Source organism: Bubalus kerabau, chromosome 5 (assembly GCF_029407905.1).
Source record: "Bubalus kerabau isolate K-KA32 ecotype Philippines breed swamp buffalo chromosome 5, PCC_UOA_SB_1v2, whole genome shotgun sequence".
NCBI lineage: Eukaryota > Metazoa > Chordata > Mammalia > Artiodactyla > Bovidae > Bubalus > Bubalus kerabau.
Genome location: NC_073628.1, coordinates 132,028,623 through 132,039,815, shown reverse-complemented (window position 1 = coordinate 132,039,815; position 11,193 = coordinate 132,028,623). Strand labels below are relative to the sequence as shown.

The 11,193-nt window shown below is 39.2% G+C and overlaps 1 long non-coding RNA gene across 1 annotated transcript in view; it reads right to left on the bottom strand.

The window, feature by feature from the left end:
* Positions 1 to 623: 623 nt before the first annotated feature.
* Positions 624 to 11,193, bottom strand: part of LOC129653444 (uncharacterized) — a 35,099-nt gene continuing 24,529 nt past the window's right edge. Inside the window, exon 3 of the long non-coding RNA XR_008715132.1 lies at positions 624 to 783. This is a non-coding gene — a long non-coding RNA (uncharacterized LOC129653444). The remainder of the gene's footprint in view (positions 784 to 11,193) is intronic.

The window sequence follows — 11,193 nt, the reverse complement described above, 5'->3', positions numbered from 1 at the left end:
AACCTCCTTCAAAACTGGATCTTATCCGTATTTGTATTTCCTATAATTCTGCTGACAATATGTACATGGTAAACATTTGGGAATTGAATGATTGCTTTTAGAGGCACACTGGTCTGTGATACAGAACAAAAACGAGTTGGAAGAATCTTGGGAAAAAGCAAACCCGGTCTCCAGGATGAATATCAGTGCCCTCTCTGTAGTTCTAAAAACATACAGCTTCCTGAGCACAAGAGCAGACCAACTGACCACACCTCTCTGGAGAAAGGCTCCCTGCCTTGAATGTGGATCCCAGAAGGTTTCGACTGCAGACAAGAACAAGAACCATTGGTTGGGTACCAGATCTCTCTTTACCTAGCCTGGTACAGTAAATAACACCTCATTGCTTAAAGTGTATACCTACCATTTATATGTATATTATATGTATGTTAACATATACTGTTGTTCAGTCACTCAGTCATGTCTGACTCTTTGTGACACCATGGACTACGTAACAGCAGGCTTCCCTGTCCTTCACTATCTCCCAGAGTTTGTTCAAATTCATGTCCATTGACTCAGAGGTGCCATCCAACCATCTCGTTCTATATACATATGTATTTTTTACATTAATGTCTCATCTGAGCAAAATATATGAACAGACTTTATTCAGCAAATGTGATTTCAACAAATTGTTCCATTCATAGGAAACTGACCTGGCAGCTCTCCTCAGATCAGATTTGCTTTCTCTGAAGCAGGACCCTCGCCAGGAGGGGTCCTCTGGAAGGTTCTGCCCGCTCACACCCAGACCTGAAATGAAGGGAATGGCAAATGAATGGCACCTAATAGGTGAAGAAGGGCCAGTGCTTGAACCTTGGACTCTAGGACACACCCAAGCAAAGAGCAGAATTTTCCTCTACTCCAAAGCACCTCTAATTTGTTCACAAATAGAAAAAGGGAAGGAAAAGAGTTCCCTTCAAAACAAAGTTTGAAAATTCAAATTTTTTCATGTTACAATGATTACAGAAAAGCTTGCCAGCTTACGGACTTTGTGTTTCCAAGGCAGAATAGCATAGGTACAACTTCCAGAGCTGAACACCGCCAAGAATTCTTTTTTTTAGTCCTGCAAAATCATGCCACAATGAAGATGTCAAATGTAGCTCACCCGTCATGAATGCTGGAAAAGCTCAGGTGCTAACAGACTTATTTTCTCCAAAGGGTTGGGACAAGGCTGTCATGTATGGTTGTTCAAGTTTCACACTGCACAAGGGCACTTATCTAATGTGAACTAGTTACATCATAGACTCCTTATTTCTATGATTATAGTTTTGTTGACTCTAGGGTGGACAGTGGATAGTTTCTGTATTTATGATGACAATTCTTTGGCAGATGGCAGTGAAGTATCTTGTTCCAATATGGGTAAACGCATGCCATTTTACTTTGACTTATAAAACTGGAATTAATAATAAAAAAACTAGTTGATCTAACAACATCTAAAATTCCCTGTGCTTCTAAACAAAGTGCACCTCTTTGATTTTTAGGCTGATCTATTGGTTGGCAAACATCTCAACTTTTTAAAAAAATCTCTTGTTGAAGTATGAGTACACTGGGTGAATTGAATTCTTCAAATTGCAGTTTATATCATCCGTCTGCTGTTTACAATGTTAGAATAGTATTTATGAGTTCTCAATTTACATATCCACTTAAATCTGTCATTATACTCCAAACCATATAATAATAATAGTCACCAATAACTCACAAAGTATTATTTGGATATAAATTGATCATATTACATATAATCTAATAATTACAGAAGTTGCTATTTGTTATTACAGAAAAGCCACTCATACAAAATTTAACTGCTTATATGTAATTATCTTAAAATATTACAAATTTTTAAATAAAATAATAACCATTACATTATTTTTCTCCAGATACCAGAAAAACTATGTTTTTTGAATTTAAGATCAGAAAACAGAATACAAAAAGCCATCAGAGAAGTAAAATTTTGAAATATTTGGAATATTGAATACATATGGCAAAAATACTAGATTCAAATCTACAAAAAAGGAAAAGTCTGTAATTACTACTTTGAACAAAATGTAGCATAGACATATGCTGTCTACAGAAAGAAGATAGGGATTTCACTTCTGCGTCCATGTCAACCAAAACCTATGATTTAAAATAAAACAAATTTTTAAAGCAAAAATCTTATTAAACAAAATGCATTTTCTGCTAACTAGGTACAGGCCATACAATTTGGCTATTATATAATACTAAAGGTTCAAATAAAAAATTGAACCTCTATAAAATGATGCTACAAGTAGAATATTTGGGAAAACTACACACAAAAAATATCAAAGTGGTTATAAATAACCCTATCTTCTAATTACTTTCAGTTCAGTTCAGTTCAGTCACTTAATCATGTCCAACTCTTTGTGACTCCATGGACTGCAGCAAGCCAGGCTTCCGTATCCATCACCAACTCCCGGTGTTCACTCAAACTCATGTCCATTGAGTTGGTGACGCCATCCAACCATCTCATCCTCTGTCATCCCCTTCTCCTCCTGCCTTCAATCTTTCCCAGCATCAGGGTCTTTTCAAATGAGTTAGTTCTTCACATCAGGTGGCCAAAGTATTAGAGTTTCAGCTCCATTATCAGTGCTTCCAATGAATATTCAGGACTGATTTCCTTTAGAATGGACTGGTTGGATCTCCTTGCAGTCCAAGGGACTCTTAAGAGTCTTCTCCAATACCAAAGTTTAAAAGCATCAATTCTTCAGTGCTCAGCTTTCTTTATAGCCCAACTCTCACATCCATACATGACTCATGGAAAAACCATAGCCTTGACTAGAAGGACCTTTGTTGGCAAAGTAATGTCTCTGCTTTTTAATATGCTGTCTAGGTTGGTCATAACTTTCCTTCCAAGGAGTAAGTGTCTTTTAATTTCATGGCCGCAGTCACCATCTGCACCTAATTACTTTAGTTTATCTCAAAAGATTCTGTATTACATTTATGTTTAAAAAAATTCTTTGGGACTACAAAAAAATAATTTGAAGAACAAGAATGGGTGCAGTGGTGGAGGATTCTGAAGTGGTGTCTGATCTAAATAATAGGTGATTATTTGTGCTGCATGTGGTTAATGAGGGGAACTTCACACTGTCCAACTCATAATACACACAGTTCCATTTTGGGGAAGACAATCATGGTGTTCAGAGAACCACCCAGGAGACTATATAAGGCTAATAATGGGAATGGTCTATATCTGGCAGAAACCAAAGCAATGATTGAAGGCTTCCCAGGTGGCTCAGTGGTTAAAAAAAAAACAAAATCCTCCTGCCAGTACAAGAGACATGGTTTCGATCACTGGGTCAGGAAGATCCCCTGGAAAAGGAAATGGCAACCCACTCCAATATTCTTTCCTGGGAAATCCCATGGACAAGGAGCCTGGTGTGCTATAGTCCATGGGGTTGCAAAGAGTCAGACATGACTTAGCGACTAAACACTAATAACAATAGCAATGACTGATAATAATATAGTAGAATATTTACATAGAATACAAATATCAACATTGAGTAGTATACCTCCTGGGAAGTAAAATATAAAACCAAATTATTAAAATTATAGTAGATGCAATGATCACAATTATTTTGTGTGACACAAAGTAATTTGAATTATTTCTCAATTCTTACAGCTCCAATGTTCATGGAAGCCATGTAGACTTTAAAAAATCATTGTTAGATTTTTGCAGATGTTTAAAATACAAATATTTAGTCCCATATACATAGGGATCCAAAAGAATTATATACATTTTCAGAAGAATACTTTTGAAAATTTCATCTAGATAAAATTATTTTGAAAAGCCCAGCATGCACACTAGTGTCCCAACTATGCATAGATAACAAAATGGAGTGTAAACACAGGTCCTCAGAAAAGGGTATTTAGGCACTGTTTGTTACTTGTGAGTGCACATTATGTAAGTCTGATAATGAAAGCCTCAGGTAGCTTCTTTGTTGATACCACCACATTTTATATTATCCAAGAGATATCTGACTATTTTTCAGCTTCAGTGAAACATTAAAGGGTAAACACAACTTGAAATGTTTATCGACGATGCCATGAGATAACCAAGCTGATACTACCGCAACACCAAAACCAGCTGGCAGTGAGACACTCTACTTTTAGAAACTATGATGTTTTCAGTGAAGGTATCTGTTCTGGAAAACAAGTCAAAGTTGCACTTTCAAGTATTTCCTTTCTAAGTTTATTGCTCAGAATTAACCAGGCGTCATGCAAGCATCAAATTCAATGCATCTGATTTTCTTGAAGGCATCAAGGGGTTAATACATTTGTGAAGAAAAGTCAAACAATGATACTTATAAAAAATTGATAATAAACAAATTGCAGCCTCTTGACACTGATACCAACTTATCCAATCTGAATATGAGAGGAAGAGAGTAAAAAGACCATTTTTGACACTGAACTCCTTGATCAAGTGGGTCTATATTTCAAAATTGTCTCAAAATCCATTTTTTTCTATATTGGATATAGAAATATCACCATCATAAGAAAGATATGTCATACTGAAGAAAATCATGGCTTGAATCATTGTAACTACATAAACATTTTCCCTTAAAATCAATTAATGGCTCAGTACAGCCTTGACATTGAAAAAAAGGACCTTAAATTGTTTACCCACTTCAGATGCCACTGGAGAATATTGCTTTTTAAGGTTAAGAAATATTAAAAACTATCTCAATGCCTACAACATCTTAAGAAAAAAAAGATATTGGAGCAAACAGCATAAGAATTTTATTTCCCAAAGAGCAAAATGTATAAAGGTTTTAAAATTTTCATATTATAGTAACTTTGGGTTTCTATTTGTTGTGATTAAATATTCTAAATTTTTCTTATTTTATGTTCAATAATTTCATTTCATTTACTTGAACAGAATAGTACATCTGTTCTAGTTCCTATTATGGAGAAATAATGTACCCACCATAAAAAGCTTTTCTAAGAGAAAGTGTGTGTGCATGCTAAGTCGCTTCAGTCCTGTCTGAAGGACTGAAGGGGTCTTTGCGACCCCATGGATGTAGTCCACCAGGCTCCTCTGTCCATGGGATTCTCCAGGCAAGAATACTGGAGTGGGTTGCCATGCCCTCCTCCAGGGGGTCTTCCTGACCCAGGGATAGAACCTGCTTCTCCTGCAACTCCTGCATTGCAGGCTGATTCTTTTCCTGCTGAGTCACCAGCAGGAAAGCCCAAGAGAAAGTGCACTTCATTCAAATTTATACAAAATCGCCTTAAGAATCAGTGGCCGCCCTGGAGTTGGGAAGATGGGTGCATGCAGGCTCAAGGTCACATCTTCTCCTTACATGATCCCCAATGGCAAGCAGGACAGTCCTCTCTGTATTTTAGTGAAAGACCCAGAAGAGCTCTCCTTCTTCCAACCCGGCTCACATGCTCCTCTCTGAACCACTGGCCAGTGGGGCGAGATATCTGCTTTCCCAGATCCAACCCACAAGTCCAGGCTCAGGGCAGGACTGGGGCGCGGGGGTCCAGGTGAAACAGAGACAGTCCTAGTCAGGCTACAGTGCTGGGGGAGCGGGAGCTGAGGGTGCTGACCCCGAGAGGGAGAAGGAGAATCACCCAGCCAGCTGAATCTCAACCACCCCCATCCGCCAGCACTGCTTACCACTTTCTGATTGAAGTCTGGCCTGAAAAATCGCTAACACAGGCTGAGAACAGCCAGCAATAAACACTTTGTCAGCTCTCCTCCGGAGAAATGGCCAACGTGGTACAGATCAACATGAGACAGGAGGCAGGAAAGAATGCAGAACGAAATCATAAATGCAGAAAGTCTCCAATTAACCAGGGAGAGGAACAAGTCTCACAACTATTGGTTGGCCAACAAGTTCATTCAGGTTTTTCCATAAGATGTTCATGGAAAACCCAAATAAACTTTTTGGCCAATTCAATATATCAGGCTAATTGCTTTGCCTGATTCACTTAAAAAGACTGAAAATTTACCCTAGAGTCCCATTGTCTTTTGCCTGCATGTTGTTTAAAATCTGTAGCATACCACTTAAATAATTAGTGAGCATTTTATCACCCATCTTATATGTGGTTTCAGTCATTTTTAATGAAAACTCTTTGTCATATTGATAAAGGTTTCACTTTTTAAGTTGATACGCCTGAACTTGGCAGATTCCACCAGGCATTACAGTCATATTACGGTGTCCTAACAAGGTAGTCAGAGCTCTTACAGAACAGTTCCTAAATAACATTCCTTCTTTCCTGGGTGTTCCCCATTCCTCAGGGAGAACCAGTGCTCCATGTTCTGTTGCTGTTCTGTCCCCAGCTCCCACTCAACAGCTGATAGAAGTTCTATCCTTGAAAATATTCTTTTGAATCTAGATTTTCAATTATATAGTAGGTTCAGAGAGAGAGGAGGAAAAGAAAATGAACTATGACGAAGCTTTCAGTCCTGGTTTTACCATTAACTCATGAAATCTCATTGGTGGCACCACCTTTTCTGTGCCTTTGGGGTGTATCCAAGTTTTCAAAAAGACCAGTAGTATGATTCAGCAAATGTTTCTAAACTGCCCTGTATCAAATATGCAACATTCAAAATGCACTTTCTCTGCTAATAACTGGAATAACAAGCTTGGGCAAATTGTATTTCTCCTTTGGGTCTCAGTGGAACCATAAAATGTGGACTTTAAGTAGATAATCTCTAGGACTTGCTGATCCTTACAAAGCATAGTATTTTAGGGGTCAAAAGAAACAGACAATGGATGTGTAAATTATTTGAAAAGCAGAAAATCCTTCGGAACTCTGCTTCAGGGTTGATACCGGAACACTGGAGGAGCTTATATACCATCATTTGGGGCTGTCCGTTTCTTCCCAACCCAGGGATTGAACCCAGGTCTCTTGTATTGCAGGCAGATTCTTTACCATCTGATCCACTAGGGAAGCCCTTTTAATAAGCATATCTTATCAAGAGCCCATTGACATTTAGACCGAATAGGGAGTGCCCAGTTGGAAGTGGTCCAAAGAAAGATCAGTCAAGCTAAAATCAGCGCTTTGAGATAATCAGGATTAAACTGGAGATTGTAGTCCCCTCTAGAGTCACCTTTCAGACTACATGCCTCCCTTGACTTCTGCAGGGTATTGGTTCTAGGAGCTCAAACAAACACCATAGTTTACGGACACCCAAGTCCCTTATTTGCAAAGCAGAAATAGAGTCACAGATGTAGAGAACAAACTTAAAGTTACCAAGAGGTCTGGGGGGCTGGGAAGAACTGGGAGATTGGGACTGACAAGTATACACCCCTAAGTATAAAATAGATAACTAATGAGAACCGACTCTACAGCACACTGCAGAAGGGAGCTCCCCTCAGTGTTCTTCGGTGGCCTAAATGGGAAGGAAATCCACAAAGGAGGGGATATGTGTATACATATAGCTGATTCATCTGCTGTACAGCAGAAACTAATACAAGATTGTAAAGCAACTGTATGCCAATAAACATTAATGAAATTGATTAATTAGTTACTTTTTTAAGTGGCTTAGAACAATGAATACACTTGGCCTTCAGTATCCACAAGTTTCACACCCATGGATTCAACCAATCATGGGTTGAAATTTTAAAATTTCCATTGGTTGAATCTTCAGATGTGAAAGCTGAAGATGTGGTAGCTGACTCTATTTTGTTACCATTATTAGTATGAAGTTTCCCGAGACAGGAGGACCTACCATAATAAGACTGCCGCTCCCTTATAAGGCCAGGAATCAATCTGAACTAGTTCAAGCTAGTAGCTTAGTGTTAGTTGCTCAGTCGTGTCCAACTCTTTGCGACCCCAGGACTGTAGCCCATCAGGCTCCTCTGTCCATGGGATTCTCCAGGCAAGAATACTAGAGTGGGTTGCCATTTCCTTCTCCAAGTAGCTTATAATCAGGCCAATTTATTTATTTTTCAAATTCAGAGTTTGGTTTGAAAACACTTTGAAAGAATGAGGCAAGGTTACTGACACTGAAAATAAGAACACATAAAAAAACAATTTTTACACTTGTATGTATCCTCAGAACTCTAGAGGGAAATTATCATTCATGGAAAGCATCTTCTTTCTGACAGGTAATAATGATAGCTAATGAGACTGACATTTACACTGTTCAACAAAAAGCGTATTTTTCTAAACATGATGTATAATTAACACAACTTGCACACAAATCACACACACACAAAGCATCACATTATCAAGACTTAAGGATGAATAATGTGCTCCAAACGATTGTGTTCAATGTGCCTTGAGCCCTGTGAGTAATTTTAAGGCTGTTTAAAGGTTTCTTCTTTAGTCTTCTAAGAAAAGATAAATCAGATCACATTGATGAAAACTATCAGGTCTTTCATCTTGGAAGGAAGGAAGGAAGAAAAAGAAGGCAGGCGGATAAATATTGTAAAGTAATTAACCTCCAATTAAAATAAATAAATTTATATTTTAAAAAAAAAGAAAAAGAAGGCAGGAAGAAGGCATATGGATAAAATAAAGGGTCTCATGAGATTTTGAATAAAAGCCATTAAGAAATGTATGCTACATTCCTGTAGAGTATAAATAATATAGAGTATAAATAGCACCTCATGTATGTTTGGGTCCCTTTTGGTTTTCTTTGTAGAAGCTGTATTTTTTGTCATTACATGGTGTTTGTTCCCTTTACTTCTATAAGAGTAACATTTATTTGTTTGTTTTACAAGTATGGTTGGATCCTTTTTATGTTGGCAGCAGAGAGAAGTAACACTCGAGTAATCATGGACTTCTACATACAGCGAAGGTTAAGCCTCTCACAAGTCCATGTGGAATTATAAACACCAAGTGTGACTGTACATGTAAATACAGTAAAATGGTTCATTCTTTCTTTTGCTTTGAACTTTATTATTTTATAACTTTAGCAGAGTTTTTAGCAAAGACTTTAAAATAGACACTGATGCAGGGGAATAATAACATGCTGAGAAAATAAAAAGGAACCACGATTTACACTGTTGAACACGTTAGGGAAGGTTCTAGTCAAAACCGTGACTGGTGATGGGTTCTGTGTACTTTTTCCTTCCCGCCTCACTGAGCTCCCAGGCTCCTCCTATCAGGGGTCGCCTTTGCCTTCAGCACAGCCTTTGCTGCAGATTATCAACCCCAAACCCATCACAGTTCTCCCTCCCACGTCTCATGTTCTCAGAACATTTGGATCAGCATAGCCCACATTTCAAGTTAATATGTGTTTGTTAGAACAGAGCCGGCCAAGAGGGCCTGTTTCTCTTTGCCCAACATTTTTTCCTCTTTTCCTTTAAGTCTGCCTTGAAGCTCACCAGATTTTGAAATAAAATTATACCCTGGAAACGTCCCTGTAGTGTCATTTGTGTTCAAGAACCAGGACTCGGACGGAGGGCTCCATCAGCTGATCCATCGACCTCCAGATGTTGATGAGGTCGAGTCCCATGAGTCAGGTCAGGTGTGGGCATCGCTCCTCACACCCGGGACACTCACGTCTGTGTCTGTGTCGCTCTCTTGTCCAGTCACATCATCTTTGCTCAATGCATAATCGGCCAAACGCATACCTATCAACATGTACACATGCAGCTGCTGAAGTGTAACTCTCAGTTTACATCTCCTTATGAAGCCTCTCCCTCTTTGGCTGCAAAGAATATAATCAATCTGATTTCAGTGTTGACCATCTGGTGATGTGCATGTGTAGAGTCTTCTCTTGTGTTGTTGGAAGAGGGTGTTTGCTATGACCAGTGTGTTCTCTTGGCAAAACTCTACTAGCCTTTCTCCTGCTTCATTCGGTACTTCAAGGCCAAATTTGCTTGTTACTCCAGGTATTTCTTGACTTCCTACTTTTGCATTCCAGTCCCCTATAATGAAAAGGACATCGTTTTTTGGGTGTTAGTTCTACAAGGTCTTGTAGGTCTTCATAGCACCATTCAACTTCAGCTTCTTCAGCATTACTGGTCAGGGCATAGACTTGGATTACTGTGATATAGAATGGTTTGCCTTGGAAATGAACAGAGATAATTCTGTCATTTTTGAGATTGTATCCAACAACTGCATTTCAGACTCTTCTTGACTATGATGGCTGCTCCATTTCTTCTAAGGGATTCTTGCCCACAATAGGAGATATAATGGTTATCTGAGTTAAAGTCACCCATTCTAGTCCATTTTAGTTCTGATTCCTAAAATGTCAGTGTTCACTCTTGCCATCTCCTGTTTGACCACCTCCAATTTGCCTTCACTCATGGACCCAACATTCCAGGTTCCTATGAAGTATTGCTATTCACAGCATCGGACTTTACTTCCATCACCAGTCACATTCACAACTGGGTGTTGTTTTTGCTTTGGCTCCATCTCTTCATTCTTTCTGGACTTATTTCTGCACTAATCTCCAGTAGCATACTGGGCACCTAATGACTTGGGGAGTTTACTTCAACAGTACATGAACTGTGAACTTCCAGATATTCAAGCTGGATTTAGAAAAGGCAGATGAGCCACAGATCAAATTGCCAACATCCATTCACTTCAGTTCAGTTCAGTCTCTCAGTCGTGTCCAACTCTTTGTGACCCCATGAATTGCAGCACGCTAGGCCTCCCTGTCCATCACCAACTCCTGGAGTTTACTCAAACACAAGTCCATCGAGTCAGTGATGCCATCCAGCCATCTCATCCTCTGTCATCCCCTTCTCCTCCTGCCCCCAATCCCTCCCAGCATCAGAGTCTTTTCCAATGAGTCAACTCTTCGCATGAGGTGGCCAAAGTACTGGAGTTTCAGCTTTAGCATCATTCCTTCCAAAGAACACCCAGGACTGATATCCTTTAGGATGGACTGGTTGGATCTGCTTGCAGTCCAAGGGACTCTCAAGAGTCTTCTCCAACACCACAGTTCAAAACCATCAATTCTTCGGCGCTCAGCTTTCTTCACAGTCCAACTCTCACATCCATACATGACTACTGGAAAAACCATAGTCTTGACTCGGTGGACTTTGGTTGGCAAAGTAATGTCTCTGCTTTTGAATATGCTATCTAGGTTGGTCACAACTTTCCTTCCAAGGAGTAAGTGTCTTTTAATTTCATGGCTGCAGTCACCATCTGCAGTGATTTTGGAGACCCCCAAAAATAAATTCTGACACTGTTTCCACTGTTTCCCCATCTATTTCCCATGAAGTAATGGGACCA